Genomic DNA, 19,651 nt, shown 5'->3' with positions numbered 1-19,651 from the left:
GCTTCACACCTCTTTCCCACTGCTAAATACTGCCTAGTGTGACAAACCGCTCTCTAACCAAAGCAAAATAGTTCTCGTGTCATCATCCTCATATAATCCAAACTCCTCAGATTAAAATTCGAGCGACTTTATTTCACTTGGAGCTGGTAATCGCAACACTTAGGGGAAATCCACATCTCTGTCCGAGTTGTTTTACTCGAGTCAATAATACTACTCTATTAATAGTGATGAAAATTTATACCTATCAACATCAAACTCTCAATCAAAAGGATCAAGTGAAAGAGATGAGGGGATAACTGTGGAAAGTGGTAGCACTGGCACCTAAAGAGACTGCGTTGAAATATCAGGTACCTCAAAAGAAATCTCATGTACAAAAGTTGACTTTGATGGAGATATACTACTACACTCTATGCACAAACAAATCTCTAGAAGAACGCTGATACAAGAAAATAAAGAAGGAAAAACAAAAGCAAATACAAGAGAAGTGGAACGGGTTATTCAATCTGCTGCTCAATAGAGGAAGAGGGCCAGTACGGACAAGGAACCAGGTTCATCTAAGAGGACGATAAATGCACCTGATGAGAAAGAAAAAAAGGAAAACCATTGGAAACAGAAAATTCTTTTTGGAATCATGATCGATACAAGCCTACGGGAGGAGACCGACATGAAAGAACTGTTTGAAATGTTGGAATTTCAAAATTGGTCTCATCTTTTTACTCCACCGACTCCTTGTGTATACGAATCTGAAGTGGCTGAACTATATGCAAGCCTATGTCACCTTGATAATAGCACATTGGCCCTAACAGTGAATGTCACAGATTTTGTCTTGAATGAATCAGTGCTAGCAGAAATTCTGGGAGTACCGGCTGTAGGGGTAAAGGATGTGACTGGAAAAGCTTCTACCTCCCTAAAAAATGTGATTATTAAGAATGGATCGTCAACTTGCACCGAAAAACTCTTCAAAAAATAGATCGAGCCTGTATATCAACTGGTTTTTAAATTTGTGGACAAGTACTCATACCAAGAACTGGAGCAAGTGTTATCATCGCTCTGGCACATTTGGTCCTTATGGATCTCTATCAGCCTTTGAACCGATCAATCTATATCCATCATGATCGGACACATAATCAAAGCAGCGAACATTAGGGAAAATGAACCTGATCTTCCCTGTGGCTTCTTCCTGACAAAGGTATTGGGGCATTTCAACGTAAGAATTGGAAAAGAAACCTTAGGAACAGCAGAGAACATACTCTCTATGGCTAATCTAGAAGATTGCGAATGTGTCGTTAAAGGAACGGGTTCCACCGTCTCTGTCCTGACCGAAGGCCTAAAGGCAGCAAATTCAAAAATTGAACAGCTAAAGGTGAGAATGCTCTTCTGAAGGATCAGCTAAAAGCAAGAATGGAAGAACTCCGACACTAAATGCTTCAGAATCAGGGTGAAATTATTGATAGAATTGATATGATTCTTCATGATCTAAATCATTCCTAGTAACCCATTCCTAAGCAAACTCTTCCCAGTTTCTATCCTCCTTTTTCTTTGTTGTCTAGTTTTGTGTTGCTATGTGATGGTTTGTTTCCCTATCTCCTCTTGTTGGTACAGTAGTAGCTCGTTTAACATATGATTGTATTGTTTAAACTACTATCTATCTTATGATTACTATGTTACTGCACCTTTTTGCTAGCTTGCTCTCACTTTCTTTTTTTGATATACTACTCCAGTGACTCGGTGTTAGTGCAACTGGTATCCTATTGGTTGTGCCTTATATTTTTTTGATGATGCCAAAAGGGGGAAGATATTGAGAGATATTATATAGTGATGAAATAAATGGGCTAAAATCGAGGGGGAAAAACTGTAAGATTGACATGTGATGTGATTGAAAGGAACCTTTAGAGGGTGAACTGGTTTCCGGTTTTGTTGCTAACATGTTGCAGGTGCTTTGAAAATAATGGTCTACGTCGCAGGGGGAACAAGTGGGATCTGGTTCTCAGGGGGACATTATCTATGAGTTTGTCATCATCAAAAAAGGGGAAATTGATAAGCTCAAGTGCATTCGTATTTTGATGATTATCAAACTGATTAAGAACCAGATAGAGACCTGGTCTGTGATCTGCTCTCTGTGTACCATGCACCGTCAGCAGAGACAGTTGTAAAGCCGAGCTACTCACTGCACACAAGTACAGCAGTGAGCTTGCCCATGATTTAGGTCAAACTATTGAATGAGTGGTCTCTATCCATCCCACATGCTTACCACTATATATACAACATGTTACAACATATTGTGTATCACTCGAAAAACCTCATCTAAATTGAGCAAAAGCTGCCGTCACAAGATTTCAAGTGATCATAAGAACAAGTCTCTTGCAAAACTGAAGAACCCGATCCAGCTATAGATTTAGTATAAGTTATTTATGTTGGTGTAAGTCTTTATTCTATTGAGCTAAAATTGTAAATGTACTCTTCCAAAAAAGGAAACTGTTGTAGGTATTTCAAATTCTTAGTAGTTGTTAGGCATTTTACCTTTCAATCTATTAAGTGGTACCCTTCGCTAAAGTTAAGCTTAGGTGTATTAGTTGGATTTGGCTAGAGGTAGTCAACCTTAGTTTCCTTGGCTAATGTTAGTCAAGTGGAGGTATTTGCCATCGGAGTATTGCAAAGGCTGAGGTACTATGAGAGTTAGTTCCTAGGTTGCTACTATTGTAAGGGTTAAAGTATTATAGGAGTTAGTTCTTAGCTTATAATAGATTGTAATATGAAGTTGCTCGTGTAGTGGAGTTGAAATCCTACTGAGGTAGAGCGTGATTTTTAATCCCTTGAGCAAGGAGTTTTTCACGGTAAAACAGTGTCGTTTTTACTTACTGCATTGCATAACGGAACTGGTACTCAACCAGTTTCCCCCATATACTGTTTGGTGGACGCACAACCTCTAATTACAATTTTAGCTCAGCAGAACAAAGACTTACAACAACATAAAGAACTTAGACTAATTTTGTATCTAGATCGGGTTCTTCAATTTTGCAGTGACTTGTTCTTGTGATCACTTGAAATCTTTTGACGGTAGCTTTTGCCCAATTTAGATTAGGTTTTTCGAGTGATACACAATATGTTGCAATATGTTGTATATATAGTGGGAAGCATGTGGGATGGATAAAGACCACTCATTCAATAGTTTGACCTAAAGCATGGGTCAGCTCACTGCTGTACTTTTGTGCAGTGAGTAGCTCAGCTTTACAGCTGTCTCTGCTGACGGTGCATGGTACGCAGAGAGAAGATCACAGATCAAGTCTCTAGCTAGTTCTGAATCAGTTTGACAATCGTTAAAACACGACTGCATTTGAGCTTATCAAAAGTGATTGATAGCCTCCTGGGTCTTTGTTGGAGAGCGTAAAAGAGAGAGAGTGCTCGTTATCCGAGGTCGTTATCGGAGCGAGAGAATACTCGTATCCGAGGTCATTTTTCGAAAACATGGATTGGTACATGGACTTCGCGGGAACCCCATGGGTCATGACTTTGAGGCATAGCCCTAGCATGTGTGTACGGATATGGAAAGTTGGCCAGTATGTTGCATCGCATTGTATCTACATTCATTCATCTACTCTTGAATGTCTACTTGGCATTTTATATAATTCGTCTGATCTTATACTTGAACATGCTTCGTGAGTGCACTTGATTACTTAACGGCTCTACTTGTTGATTTCTTCCTATTTATATGTGTTATCTAATCGTTGTCGGCCTATGATGCCTACGAGTAATAGTGGTGTACTGATACTACTCTTGATACACTTTTTGTGAGTGCAGAGTTTGAGCCAAGATCCTATTCGCGACCTTGAGAGTGACTCGAGGCCTTTCTTGTTAGAGATTCAGGGTGAGCCACTTGTCGGATCCTGCAGCACGGATTTGCCTCCATTACTATTTGTCTCTTGATTCACAAAAGACTTATTTATGACTTTGAGTCTTGCATTTTGAGTTTTCGGATATCGTACTGTATTAGAGCTGAGTCCAGATCAGATTTTGGGATGTAGTTGTTATTATTTCCGCACTTTCGGTGCTTATATATATATATATATATATATATATATTTGTTGACTTGGTATAAATTCTCTTTCATTCCGCAATTTATTTGTTACATCCCGTATTTTCGTGCGTTGGAAAGCGTGCGAGTAAAATGACATTAGTAACTGAAACGAGGTTATTCCCCAAGCTTATAGGTGGTTAGAGTGATGGTACGGATGGGTTGTAAATATTAGAAGTTAAACAAATCGAGGAAAAAAATTTCGTCGACGTTCAAAATTTATTTGAATGAAATACGGTCCGAGCTATAATATCCCGTATTTTTGGACTAGGAAATTGAGCCATCCAGCATGAGCAAATTTACCCGAGCCCGGAGAATTCGATCATACCCAAGGATAAAAATCTAAAGCTCGGTGTATACAAGGAATGAAGTCCCAAAATAATTTAGGACTTAGCAAGTGTGACCACGGTGATTGAGAATAATATTTTGTGTGTACCAAAAGGGACTATGGACTAGTGCTACGTCACATAATTATTAAAATGGGTATATGAAGTGTATTAAAAATAATTGATATTAAAATAAATTGAGATCAAGAAATTAATTATGCGTACAATTGGTTAAATGTTTGATTGCAAGTGGAGGCATAGAATTAAATAAATGTCACGTATCCAATACGTGGCAGTGGCTAAACAATATAATGCCACCATATTCTTATATGTTAGTATGATGAGTCAAGTGCACTTTGAAGTGCATACAGCCACGTGGGAACAAAGGGACATTCATCATTGAACCTTATTAATATTCCATGTAAAGTTACATATGGGAAGAAGTATTAAATATATAGCATCAAACCATTTTCATCATATCAGATCCAAAAGGGATATATACAACAAGGTTAGCTATATTATGGAAGGGAAAGTAATATTCTGCTCAAGAAATATATCAAGCTTCTACAAAATATCAAGAACGATTTGGAGATCTGATTCTCTTCCACTTTTAGTATATGTATGTTGCAGCAAGTTCATATGTATTAGCTATTCAATTAAGGAAACACATTGATGCATCTATTCACCATATCCAGCAACGTCAAAATATTATTTCTTGGCAGCAACATTAAATTCCAAACAAAACAGCAACGTGTACTTACTCTCAAGAGCAACATAGCGGGTTTTGATCTCCGCTTCGATCTAGTTGTCTCGTGTTTGCCGCATTGTTTATTTCTGGCGTTCTTCGAAGTGAAGTAAGGTGGAAGAAGATTATTTCTTGACATATAAGGTAAGAATTATTCTCTCCTAAACATATTTAAATTCATCCCCGTCATAGCTAAAATTTGAGATGGGAACTACGAAATTAATTGCGGAAATCGGATAAGTTATTGTTGTTATTATCATGTGGGCTGTTTGGTGGTTGTTATAAATTGTTTTGTGGGCTGGAATATCGTGGGACTGGTTGTAGTTTTAGTTGTTATTTTTGATGCCGTTATACTATGGATACACGAAAATAAAGAAGTGTATACAAGCATTGATATACGAATGTATATTGGGCTGTTTTGGAAGTAATTTAAGAATGGATTTAATTCTAGTTTGATATGAAATTGTTGGTATTGTTGTTGTTGGTATTTTGATTGATGTTTGGCTAAATTGGAATCTCGAGGATGGTTAAGTTTTCAGGGGAAATGATGCCCGAATTTTGTTAAGTAACGTGCTAGCTTAGGCTTTGGATTTTAAGCGCGCTATAGTTAATATTTGATATCAATAATGTTGTTGTAGATTGGGAAGCCCGAGATCTAATTTGTATTTAGCCTGGAGCGGATAAGGTATGTAAAGCTATCCCTTCTTTCTTTTGGCATGTCTTAGATATATGTGACGTATGATATGAGCTTTTGGGGTAATTCTATTCATAAGTTTCGAGTGTGATTCATGATTCTTATTCACTTCTTAATGTTAGAACTCTTAAGGTAATTGAGTTATTGCCTCTCAAGTCTTTTATACGTTGGATAGTAGTCGGTATGTATAAGCTCCTATTCTTAGAGACTCTACGGTGACTAATGTCCTTGACTTCCATAAGTTATTTCATATTATCTTGATACATGTCTATGATTCCTGAGGCTCTATTTGATATAGTCCATAGTGACATTTAAAGGGTACTCAACATGACTATCGCCTTTGATACTCGAGTGTTAGTTATTCCACTTATTCTATTGAGTCTCAGATGATGATTTAGTTGCATGTGGTTGCTCATGATATTCTACTCGTGCATACAGCTATCGTGTTATTCACTGGGTCCCGGGCCGGGTATGTATTCGTGCACAGTTTCACTGCATTGTTCACCGTGTCCCTCACTAGAGGGTCGGGTACGGTATATGTATATGATGATATAATTATGGCACCGAGTCCCATGATGGGCCGGGTATGGTATATGTGTACACGACTTTATTCACCGAGTCCCATAATGGGTCGGGTATGGTATATGATAATGATATGCATGATTTTGTTTCGTAAGGCACAGGTACAGTGATTTCTTGATTATCATACTTGTCTCCTGGAATCTCTACTTCAGTTATGATCTTCCTTAATGTATTTCATGCTTTATATACTCAGTACATATCTCGTACTGACCCCCTTTCTTGGGGGGGGGGGGGGGGGGGGCTGCGTTTCATGCCCGCAGGTGCAAATACTCGTTTTGGTGATCCTCCAGCTTAGGATTTCTACCAAGCTGTCTTGGAGAGCTCCATTGTTCCGGAGCCTAGACTTTTGGTACAGATCTTTTGATGTATATATGTGTTTATCCAGGGGTACGGCGGGGCTCTGTCCCGTCATATTTTACTATCGATACTCTTAGAGGTCTGTAGACATATGTGTGGGTTGTGTATAAGTTTTGTTCAGCTGTGTCTATACGATGTGCTATGGATATGTTCGTCATTAGTGGCAGCCTTGTCGGCCTGCGTATGGTATTGATATGTAGTGGCAGCCTTGTCGGCTTGCGTATCATATTGACATGTAGTGGCAGCCTTGTCGGCTTGCGTATCATATTGACATGTAGTGGCAGCCTTGTCGACTTGCATATCATATTATGTTTTGATTAGTTGTGACTCCTCAGGAGACGGGTTATCGGGATATATACATATGATGACGTTATAGACCTTTGGAGTTCTTTTGCATGTTTCCATATTGTCCTTAGGTCCAGTTTGACTATATCTAATAGGTACGTATACGAGTGTCCAGTTCGGGCACTAGTCATGGCCCACAGGGCTGGGTCGTGACATTATTTCTTTAATAACGTGCTAAAAGGAAGGGCTCGCCCACTTGGGGGGGGGGGGTAGAGTAGGTGCCCTCATGACCCGTTATTTGGGTCGTGACAAAGATGTGAGTCTTTTTTATTTTATTTTATTTTATTTGTGGATTCCATGTTTAGGGACAAATAATACTACATTTATTTTGTCATGTCTGATTTTTTTGATGACACATCTTGTTGAGTGATTTTATAAGAGAATAACATAAAATTGAGTGATTTTATTAATACAAAACAAAGTTAAATGAATTTATTACATAATTTCTCAGAGTTGAGTGACCTTTTGAAATATTTACTCTAATTAATTGTCTGTGTTGTATTCTATCGACGAGTTCTTGTATGGTTCGATCATTTCGTTTGGTTTATTATTCTCTTACTATAATGCTTGGAGATTAGGAAACATGAAAAATGTTTTCTTTTTCCTATTGCTTTGTTGATAAAGAAAGTGGAAAGAGTAGTACTACTTCATCTGTCTCAAATTATTATAATGCTTGGAGATTAGGAAACATGAAAAATGTTTTCTTTTTCCTATTGCTTTGTTGATAAAGAAAGTGGAAAGAGTAGTAATACTTCATCTCTCTCAAATTATTTATCGTGATTGTTACGAACCGTTTTTAGACTTGGTTAAAAACGTATCAAATCACTTGACTTTTGAAAACAGATAGCCACCCAATGCTCGCTTCGAAATTAGAAATTCAATTTGAGAAAAAGGTTTATCCTTTTAAAACATTTTTTATACAAAATAGATGGGTAAGGGTTCAATTGATCTCCCGATGAAGGTGTACACACCTCGAAAAATCAGCAAATGTGGTTACCTGCGGGGTTTAAAACTTTGAGGCTAAAATAGTATTTTCGTTTACAAGACGAGGTTTGAAAGTTGATTTTGTATAAATCATGTTCTTTAGCACCAAATTATTCGATTAATTCAACTAGTGAATTAACCTCACAATTTAGCTATCTTTTTGCAAATATGGCTATTTCTTTAAAACATTTGTGTACGTTCATGTGATTTTTTAGACTTTGAATTAAATGAACTAATCCAACTTCTAATGTAATCAACTTATTAAATTCTTTTTAATAACTGTGAAAGATATGAAAATCTCCAAAGTTATTTTAACAAGTTTTGGGCTTTTCACCCTATTCCCATTTGAAATACTGATCTTGTTTGGAAATGCATTTTTGGGCCTAAATTCAAGCCTAAAAAGTTCTGAAAATGTGCATTTGGGCTTGGGTTTTGAAAATATTTTTTTTTTCGGTAACTTACACAAATAGTTATGGTTTTGGAGCTTCTAACAATTCGTAGTTACCTTTTAATAATTTATAATTTGTAGCTAGTTAAGGCTAATTCGCGTGTATTTGAATACACTGTTCAGTTGTATCAAACCTTATCTGATGTTGCGTGTATTTGACTATATTTGAATACATACAACCTTAATTTCTCTGAATATATGTGTATTCAATTGTATTCCAGTACATTTAAACACACGACAGAGCCGTGTATTTTAGTGTATTTATATATTGACTAGTTTCTCAGCACGTGCGTTGCGCGTGTATGTCGGATCGGGTATTATATTATATTGTAATATGATATTGATACTATTAAGATAAATCTTTGGGAAAATAATTAGACACATAAATTAAAAGTACAAATATTATATTTGCAGTGCCTAGGACAAATGGTACAAAGAACTAAATAATCACAATCTACTAATGAAAAATGGACGAACTAATATTATTATGTACTTTTCCCCGGTGTTCAAATATATGAGACAAGTAAAATCAATACAAACATCATATACATCAAGGTAAATGCATAACTGGAAATCAGCTTCCCGATACTCTATTATTTAAGAAGAATATTCAGTGTGAAAGAGCCGAAGATGAGTACTCCCTTCGTTCACTTTTACTTGTCCACAATGGATTTTGCACGTCCCTTAATAAACAGTAAATGAAGTGCATATTTGACCATAATACTCATATTAATGATATATAGATTCAATGAACTTGGGAAATGACTTGAGAATGAGTAGTTACTGTTAAGGGCAAAGAGGAAAAATAAAATTGTCTTTCTCTTGATATACTAAAGTGGACAAATAAAAATAAAAATTTATTTTTAGTATAATTGACCAGTAAAAGTAAACGGAGTGAGAATAGCTAATCAATATTATGGCAAGGCTCCTTCCATTTCTCTTACTTTATATAAGTTAATGATCACGGTCTTTCAACACTTCAAATCATCTATATGAGATCAGTAGTCTGAATTGCATTGCACTTTCATATTTTCTTTTAAATACATCTTTAGATATGGGTAAAGCATCTCTCCATGATTCGCTAAGTTGTAAGAAAGATGAGGAAACAAAAGAAATTAATTGAGGATGATGTGGGATAAGAACTAAGCCGTTAAATTTCACTTCTTTGAAGATGATGAATTTGCATATCAATTCAAAACAAATTTAAATTAGATGTAATATCATATCTGTAAGGAAAAAGTAGTAATTTTCAAATGAAAGCTTATGCCAAACAAACACTAAACTCGTTTCAAATAAACAACAAACTTTGCAAACAGATCCAACTTAAGTAACTCTATTATTGAATAAAATCTCCCCATATAAAGGATGTTGACAAAAGGAGTCAAGTTTTTTTTTAAAGAATTATTCCAAACATCTCACGGCCAAACGATCCCTATGAAAATCCTTTTCAAATATAAAAATTCAGTATCTTCCCCCAAATTAGTGAATTAGATAGAATTTCTTTGTCAAGAATAAAAAGTGGTGGGTCAATGTTCATAAATCATTCATGTACTCACATTATACAATGTTGTCTATTCAGTTGTTACTTGGCTTTATTTTAGTTCCATATACTAATTTTTTTTTAACTATTTCTTTCATCACTAAAGTGCATATATTTTATTTACACCTTACGCTATCTATGAATTTCCCCCTTAAGCATGTCGTATTAATATCAAATCTAAGTACAATGTCATGTACTGATATAAAAATAAAAATGGATTGTCTCACAACAACCAAAACAAATTTCACATTTGAATAGTAGATGAAGTCTGAAATAACATATATACAAAATTTATATGAAATCTCACTATCTTTTTTTCCACTGCCAAACAATGGAAGTGCAATTATATATGCAGAATGTTTAAGTATCATTCACATCAAACAATAACATAAGTTCATGAATAAAAAAAATTCAACACCAAGTAACTCAGACCAAGAAAATAGCATAATCCCATCTACCTATTCATAATTAATTCAAAGTTCAAAATGTAGCTTAAACATTCAAAATACCATTTTTTTTTTAGTATGTGGAATTAGCAATCTTGTAAAATAATAGTAATCTTTTCCTACTTTTTTAGATCCTCAATAATAATAATTACAAATAAATTTTAATGTGAGGCCTTCTGTAACTCTTCTTTAGTACTGGAAGTACTGTAGTCTAAAATTTGACAAATTCAAAGGAAGGCAAATGCAATTTTAAGCAACATTTTCACAGTTAAAGAAAATTTCCAATCCCAATTCTCATAAATTAGTATAATTTCTCTAAGAACATATGTTCATCTTAAGTCGAAGTAAAATAACATAATTAAATGCACTTGTAATACTATTACATCACAATAACAGTTGAGATTCATTTCCATTATATATAAGTCAATTAATTTTTATTGAGGAACTCATATCATTCTATAAGCAATAATAACATCAATAAAGTTATAAGGAAATTTTCAGATTCCAATTATGAGAAAAAAGGCAAAGAAAGAAATGGGGAAAAGAAAATAGAGAGGAAAACTCAAAGCCGAAAAATAAACAGTAATTATCAAGCATGAAAATCTAAATAGTTAGTCATAATGTTAATTTTATAAAAAGCTTGTGTAGTATTCTAATTACTGAATCGGTGGAACTTGGATGCAAACAAAATTGATAAAGAGGAAACAATGGTTTCAAAAAAATAAAACAAGCAGAATTATGGAAAGAGTTTTGGAGAAAAAAACACTACAAAATATAATGAGAGGGATAAGTTGTAGACAATAGTAAAGGAATTTTGATTCAAGGTTGTGTGGTTGCATCCCAATAAGAAGGGAAAAAAGATGAACATCAATGGGATGTCATTCGAACTACAAACCCCATAAGATATCAATTTCTCTGTTGTTGCACCCATGTGACCATGGGTACTTGCTTGTCGTATAGAAAAGATTATGGGATTTTTTTAACATATTATAGTGATTCCACGATAGAATCTATGGTTTCTTTATGTATTCGGCACATGGCACAAATCTAATATTGTTTGGTAGGAGTACTTTTCTGAAGGAGCACAACCCTTCATATCAATGACAATAAGTAGCAGATTTTTTTTGAAGGAATGCATCCCTTCGTATGAGTAATAGACTTTTTTGGCGGGAATACTATTTGCTAGAGTTTTTTTTTTTTTTTTTTTAATAAGTAGGTAGTTAGGTTTTTAAGAAGGGTATTTACGTAATTTTACTTTCAAGTCAGGGAGTTCGTGTTTTTAATATAATATTGATATAGATATAGATGTATGCTTTTGTTTTGGTTGTATTTGAATGTATTCGAGCTCCTATCAGCAAGGTCTCCACCGAACGTTGCAACATTGAATGTATTTACAAACAGAAAATAACGAAATAAAGAATACAGTCAAATCCGGTCAAATCTCCGGCGAATATACAAAATATATTGTATTTAAAAGGGAAGAATACAATCAAAACCGGTCGGATCTCCGGCGAAATACAAAATACCACTGTATTTACACTAAAAAAATGAAGAATATATTCAAATCCTTTTAAGAATATACTGTATTTACTCAAAAAAAGCAAGATACACTGTATTCATACAGATTTGTAACAACTCCACCGAAGATCATACAAATGCGACCTTGTTGAATAATGTATTCACCCTATATTTAGATTAAGAAAATGAAGAATACAGATACATTGTATTTTCATACAAATCTGCAAAGAAATGCATAAAAGAGAGATCTACAGGGTTTGATTCTTTTAGATCTGGTGGATGGCGGGGAAGGAGTTGCGGAGGACCGGCGGTGACGGTGAAGAACCAGAAAAAGGAGATGGAGTGGTCGACAGAGGGCACGGGAGGAGTTGACGAAGGGCACCAGAGGAGACAACGCCAGCTGGTGATGGACTTCCTCCACCAGATGGCGTCGGAGAGGGAAAGGAGAGAGAGAGAGAGAAAGGTGAGGGAGAAGAGAGAGATGGGTGAGGGAGAAGCTAGATACAGTGGAATAACTCTATGTATTTGGTATAGCTATGATGTGTAAATTGAAAATTTGTTGTAGCTACGAAAAGTAATTAAATTAAATAGTAGTTACGAACCATAAATACCACTTAGAGTTAGTTATGCCATGTCAGAATTCCAATATTTTTTAACCCTTTAAATATCTTGGGCCTTAAACCCAATCTGAAATTGGCTCAATATCACTTAAGCTCGCAAGGGGTCATTTGCACTTTTGCTCTTCTTTTGTGCTGTTATTTAATTTTTGTCCCTCATAACAAATAACTTTTTCTTGAGGTAAATTTTATTTTTTGCATCATAATATCCCACAAAATATGTCCCGCTCTCTTAAAGAACTTTTGCCCCACTAGGTATGAGTTCAATTTTGAAGAGAAAATATTAAAGACCAGCTCATTTGCAGGACAAAAATTAAAGACCAGCCCATTTGCAGGAGAAACCGTGCAATTTCTTCGTTCTGAAGACCTTTTATAAATGTTGTCATTTGAAGTTGTTGGGCCTAAATTACCCTAACGGATTCTGAAATTGATTTACATCACATTGCAAAATGTTGCACTTGATATTTATAACTAATTCTGCAATTTTGCGATCATTTGTAGGTGAAACGAGTACGAAAATCATATATGTAACTCAAAGGTAATCTGTTTCCCAAATGTATTCTTCCAAAATTTTAAGACTCGATTTAGCTCACACTAACAGGTAATTTGGGTTTTAATTTTGTCTTAGTACTACAATTCTGTATATAAAGTAAAATATAGATTTATAACTGAACTAAGTAAAACTATTAGCGACTAACTTTGTTTCTCTGCCCGGGGGGTCTCATCTAGGCTGGAAGAGAGAAAGATAGAATGTCAGTCATGTCATTATTACAATGGAAAAGGGCCAAAATTATGGCAAATGGTTATCAACCCTCCATCCACCTATTAATTCAAAAATACTCCTCCATTCATCTATTTGTCCAAAAATACCCCAATCTATTTTGTTGGCTCAAGAATACCCCTCAAACTAACACCCTAATTTTGATGGTATTTTTTCAATTTTAAATGCCACATGATCTGTTATATGATTGGCCACATATATTAATTATTGTAAAAATTAAACCATCACTTTTAAACTCAATCCCACCCACTTAATCTAACCCATTTTCTTAACTTAAACCCACTTCAAATTTTGTGTGTGTGTATATTTTGTGGTCATACTTGCAAGCATATCTGATGAGCGGCCATGGGTATTGCATTGAGCCGCCATTGATGTACTCAAAGTTACTGTAAGAAGAGCAAGTAGAGTTCTCCCAATAAGGAAATTACCTAAGGCCGCATGGAAGTTTAAAACTTATTCTCCTCAGAGACTAACACAAGAGAGAATGCATACTATCAAACAATATCCGGACTAGGTCCTTACGGGAACATCATTTCCGATGAACTATTTATCAGAACAACTAATATGTTACACCTCGAATTTTCGCACGTTAAAGTCGCATCATGAGTTAGTCGACGTAAGTTCAAAAAGAAATTATGTTGAGGATAAAAGAGATTTATTTTATTAATAAAAATGGTTACAAGAGTCTATAAATAATATTAGTAAGTGGCGGAAGATTTGGAGGGTGAATGAATCAAAGAAGCATGAGTTTTGTCAAAAGTCGGCAAGTTGGGAATACGATAACTTGTACTTTGGGTGAGATTAGGAGTGCTCCACATGCTAAGCAAGTAATGATATAAGTATTTGAATTGTATAATGGTCTCTTGTTAAGTTTGGAAGTCAAACGAGTTGTAATACGAAAGTCGACAAAGAGCGTCGCAAGTTAAGTTTGTAAATTTCACTGAAATTTGGTCAGATGTCTCAGAGATTTTCTCTCAATATACTTGGAGTTACGGGATGATCCACCTACCAAATCAAAGGTCTACGAGTCTAGTTTCCATTGCATTTTACCGTTTGTCAATACGACGTCCGAGTAGAGAGAAATCTGCATTTCTGTCCAAGGGTGCAAACTGTCACAGGGCAGTGGGCCCAACTTAAGTGATATAAATAAAGTCCCCAACGTTTTAGGCCCTCATTTTCATCAATATTAAACCCTAGAACAGCCCTTATACTCTCCCAAAGTTATTCTCCATCAATCACAACTAAGTTCAAAGGCAAATCAAGTGATTACAACATAAGGAATCACATGACAATCATAGAATCGTAGATTTCTCGTTGTTTCGATTTTCGGAAGAAAGCTTCGTCATCAAATAACTTAAGTTGCAGAGTATTATTCAAATTTTGAGGTATTATTTAACCTTCCCTTCATTTCTTTGAGCCTTACAAGTAATTAAACCTAAGAAAATGGAGGGAAAATCCCATATGAATAAGTTATGGTTAAAACTTGAAGCTTCCATGGACATGGCTAAATTGTTGAGCTATTTGTGTTGGGTTTGTTGTATTGTTTGGAGTTATGATGGTATGGATCGAATCATGGTAGTAAGGAGGAGCATAAAAGTAGGTTTTTGGTAGTGTTTTGCAAGAAGCTACACTGCAAAAGAGCTTACAAACTCGTGCCTACGAATTGCTCGATAAAATGCCTATATGAAGATTTTTATTGGCTATATGCTCAAAGTTGATCTCGAATTGTTCGTATCTTGTAGGAAGTCAGTTATAAAGTGTTCGAAGCTTATGGAAATGTGTATACCTCCAATCGACGAGGTATGTAAGGCTTTCTATTCTCTTTGTGGCATGACTAGATTTCAAATGACCTTTCATTGAAAAGTTCTGCTAACTTGGATCGATCACGTTCCATGATAATTGAGCTGACCCATACTCATCTATGACTTGTACCAAATTATGGTCCACATCTCCTTTTGGCTATCGATTAAAAGACTTTCCGTTCAACTTGTGTCGATTATGTCCCAAAATGGTTAAGCTTACCCTTTTCTCACGAATAGCTTGTATTGAATTACCTTTCACATTTCGTATCCCTTTTGTTTATCGAATGAAGAATGATATTAGTTATGGTACTCTTCACATCAAAGTTGAGTTGATTGTACTTCCTTTAATTAAGTTAATCCTTATCTTCTTGTCTATTGCTCTGAGGTGATGAACCTCTCGTTGGCACACTCTTTCCGATAAAAGTTGTGTCGATCATATTTCATAAGAGACTTTGGCTTCGTGAATAATTCATAACAAGATGTTTCCTTGTACTTTTACTTCTTTGGCCTAATGATCAAATAATGATAAATGTAGCGACAATAATGATAGTCGGAGGATAACGACGATAGGTCACCCTGACTCTTTCCATGATATTTCTTCTGAGGTCAGTCTTTCATTGCACTTATATATATGTATTTATTTTCATTACCGAGCCGCGCTATAGTCGGCCGGGTAGGCACTTATATGTGCACCTAGACATGTTTCTTTCTTTACCAAGCCGTGTTGTAGGCGGCCGGGTAGGCACGTAGCTGTGCACCTAGATGTATTTCTTTCTTTACCGAGCTATGTTGTAGGCGGCCGGGTAGGCACGTAGCTATGCATTGCCACTAATCAGTTGGGCAGAGATGATGTTATGATGATGGGCTCACCCTACAGAGGGATTTGTTATTGTTATATGATATGATATATGCCTCCACAGTGAGGAATGATTTTACGGACATGCATTTACATTATGTCATGATTATGGTCACCCTCAGTGGCCTCGTTCAGAGTTTCAGGTTGTCTCTACATCGTTTCCCAAGTTATCTGTATCTCTTATGCTTACTGCCTTACATACTCGGTACATATTTCGTACTGACGCATTTTATGCACTGTGATCATGCCCACAGGTACGATAGATGGATTGGTGTACCTTTCTCAGTAGGATACCAAAGTTCAGCAGGGATGTTCGCACTCCATTCTCCGGAGTTGCTGGTCAGAGTCATTAAATATATATATATATATATATATATATACAAAGTATGGCTATGGGTACGTCGGGGCCACTGCCCCGACCAGTTGATGCATATTAGTGCTCTTAGAGGCTTACAGACTATCAGTCAGTGTACAGGTATTGTGTTTGGCCTTGCCGGCTTTCTGACTAGTTGTCTTTCTTGGTTGTGGCCTTGTCGGCCCTAGTTACGCATATATGTGTTGTTGGGCCTTTTCTGCTTGCAGGTTGTTATGATATACTTCTTACAATTGTTATTCAGCGGCCTTGTCGGCCTATGATTCACGTTCCAGAGTTCAGATATCACAGTTGGTTCGCTCGGCCCTTCGGGTACCAGGTGCCGGCTACACCCCCCAAGGTTGGGGTGTGACATAATACTTGAAATTCAATTTCAGCTTCTTCTTTTTATCATCATGCACTAACATAAAAGGTTATATTCAACAGCTCGGACAACTTGAAACAATAACTTATCCAAGGGATTAATTAGCTCAACGTCACCTACCCGATTTTAAATAGCCACCAAAATGCAAGTTCTTAATGCTTGGGAGCAACAATACATGTCTTTTTATTAAGCCTCCATAACATCAAAATGACCACAATATGTCATAAACCAAAACTCGAGAAAATCAAGATAAACCATGCGACATTGATGATCAATAATTTGAACATTGGATGTCATCGGCATTGAAAATGAAATGTGGGTTTAAACAAATGGGTCAGATTAAACGGGTCAGCAGGTTTGAGTTTTAAAGTGAGTGAGTTTAATTTTTAAATTGAATAATATATGTTACCAATCAAAACAAGCCATGTGGCGTTTTAAAATTGGAAAAGCCCATCCAATTAGGGTGTTAGTTTGAGGGGTATTCTTGAGCCAAAAAAATAGGCTGGGTGTATTTTTGGACCAATAGGTGGATGAAGGGTATTTGTGGGCCATTTTCTATACATTAAGGGTATTTTTGGCCCTTTTCCGTTATTAAAACCCAAATCACAAAATAAAATACAGATACGTAATACATAAAAATCCAAGTAGAAAGATCACGCATGGCCCCTCAAACCAAAATAATTACCCGCCCATACCCTCATTACTTTCGTACCCCCTAGAAAAAATCAAAAGTATTTACCCGAGATGCCCTCCAATTATGATACCAACATGGAATATGAATATACTAGATATGAAAGATGTTTCGGTCTTTCTCTTAGTCCTCCATGATACCATTATGGTGTATAAATATACTGAGACGGTATTATGCATGATCATATTCATTTATTAAAAATGATAAACTTTTTTTAAAAAAATCTCTATGATACCATCATCTTATATACATATACTGTGATGGTTTCATGGAGGACCGCTTCAGTCCTTCAATGAGATACTTCTCACGACCATGGTACTATCGTGGTATATATACTGAGACGGTATCATGGAGGACTGCTTCAGTCCTTCTTTTAGTTCTTCATGATACCATCATGATATATAAATATACTGTGATCATACAACGGTGGAAGGGGTTTGGGCGAGGGCCCCACGGCGGGTAATTAGTTTGGGCTGGGCTGGGCAGAAGTGAAAATAGTTTGGGAGGGGGCATGGGCAGGCAATTTGTTTGAGTTGGGCGGGCAATTAGTGATGTTTTCCCAAAATCCAAATCATTGGGCTTCAGGCCCAATCTTCTGCTTATGTTTCGGTAGGCCAATTTGCACAATTGTCCTTATTGGGGGGTAGTCTTTAATTTTTGGCCCTGAAATTGGTGGTCTTTAATTATTGCCCTTCGCTAGAACCACTTTGGTTCCGGGTTCGAACCCCCGCTCAGTCAAAATTTTTTAAAAAATCACAAGGTAGAATTTGAATTCGCAAGGCAGAGTTTTGCTACCTTCAAGCAGAGTTTTGTCTTTAGGCATAAGCCAAACTCTACCTTAAGGTACAGGTTTGCATTCAGGCAAATTTTATTCTCTTTTACTCAGTTGGAATCTTGCAAAACTCTACCTTGCGATTTTTTTTTTACTGAGCCGGGGTTCAAACCCAAACCTCATGGTATTAAGTGAAGGCCAAAAATTAAAGACCACCAATTCGACGGACAAAAATTAAAGACCAGTCCATTTGAAGGCCAATCAACACAAAAAATTGGTTTGGGTCTGCTGGTCACTCATGAGGCATATCTAGACTGGGGTTATCATGTTGGGCTTCCAATCCAACATGGAAGTTAACATTTTTTTGTGTGGATTGTCCTTTAGTTTTTGTCTCTCAAATTGGCGGTCTTTAATTTTTGGCTTTCGCCTAATACTTCGAGGTTCTGGAAAAAAAAAAAAAATTCGCAAGACAGAGGTTTGTAGCAAAGTTAGGCCTGAAGGCAAACTTTTATCCAAAATTGGGCCTTAAGACAAATCACTGCATTAAGGCCTAACTTTGCCCAAAATTAGACCTATTCGGGCAAAAGGTAGGCCTTCAGGCAGAGGTTTGAAAAATTCCAACTAAGTTAAAAAAATGCCCGAAGGCTTTTGGTGAAGGCAAAACTCCACCTTAAGGTAGAGTTTGAAATTCTGCCTCGCGAATTCACACTCTACTTTGCAATTTTTTTTAATTTTTTTAACTAAGCGGGAGCTCAAACCCGAAATCAAAGAATTTTTAGCGAAGGTGAAAAATTAAAAACCACCAATTTGAGGAACAAAAATTAAAGACCAGTGCATTTGAAGGACAACCGTGCAAATGAGCCGAAGTTAATGGAGGAGTCCAATGGACCCGATTGGATTATCACATGCACAGAAAAAAAAAATGAGAAAGTAATTAGTGAAGCACTAATTAGTTGACTAAATGTCTTTGTTGAAGATCATGAATTGATGTTCAATAAAGCTCTCAGCAGATGATTATAATGTGAAACAATATATTAAACAAAATTTTATTATAACATATTGCTAAAAAACTTAAAGAGAAAAGCCTTTAAAGACTTTATCAAACTAAAACTTAAATTGGACACAAATTAGGTTAGACTCACCGCTAGAGCAACAGAGAAACATACCAAATCAATTTAAGGGTACAAATCTCTCTTTCAAAATGTAGATTAAGTTAAAATCACATGGAGCTAAAGTTATTTTGCTAACCTTTTAACATTCACAAAATTTGTCCATAGTTAATAGGCGTTTGGCCATAGATTTCAAATATTTTTCATTCTACAATGCCCATACAACAAA

At 36.0% G+C, this 19,651-nt stretch overlaps 1 long non-coding RNA gene across 1 annotated transcript; it reads left to right on the top strand.

Annotated features, from left to right (window-relative positions):
- Window positions 1-4,844: 4,844 nt before the first annotated feature.
- LOC132609994 (uncharacterized) lies at window positions 4,845-7,096 on the top strand. Its single transcript, XR_009570978.1, has 2 exons — window positions 4,845-5,287; window positions 5,782-7,096. It is a non-coding gene; the product is annotated as an uncharacterized LOC132609994 (long non-coding RNA).
- The last annotated feature ends 12,555 nt before the right edge of the window (window positions 7,097-19,651 follow it).

The sequence above is a fragment of the Lycium barbarum genome, chromosome 9 (assembly GCF_019175385.1).
Source record: "Lycium barbarum isolate Lr01 chromosome 9, ASM1917538v2, whole genome shotgun sequence".
Classification (NCBI taxonomy): domain Eukaryota; kingdom Viridiplantae; phylum Streptophyta; class Magnoliopsida; order Solanales; family Solanaceae; genus Lycium; species Lycium barbarum.
Note: the sequence above shows the minus strand (reverse complement) of the source record. Positions and strands in the feature narration are given on the sequence as shown.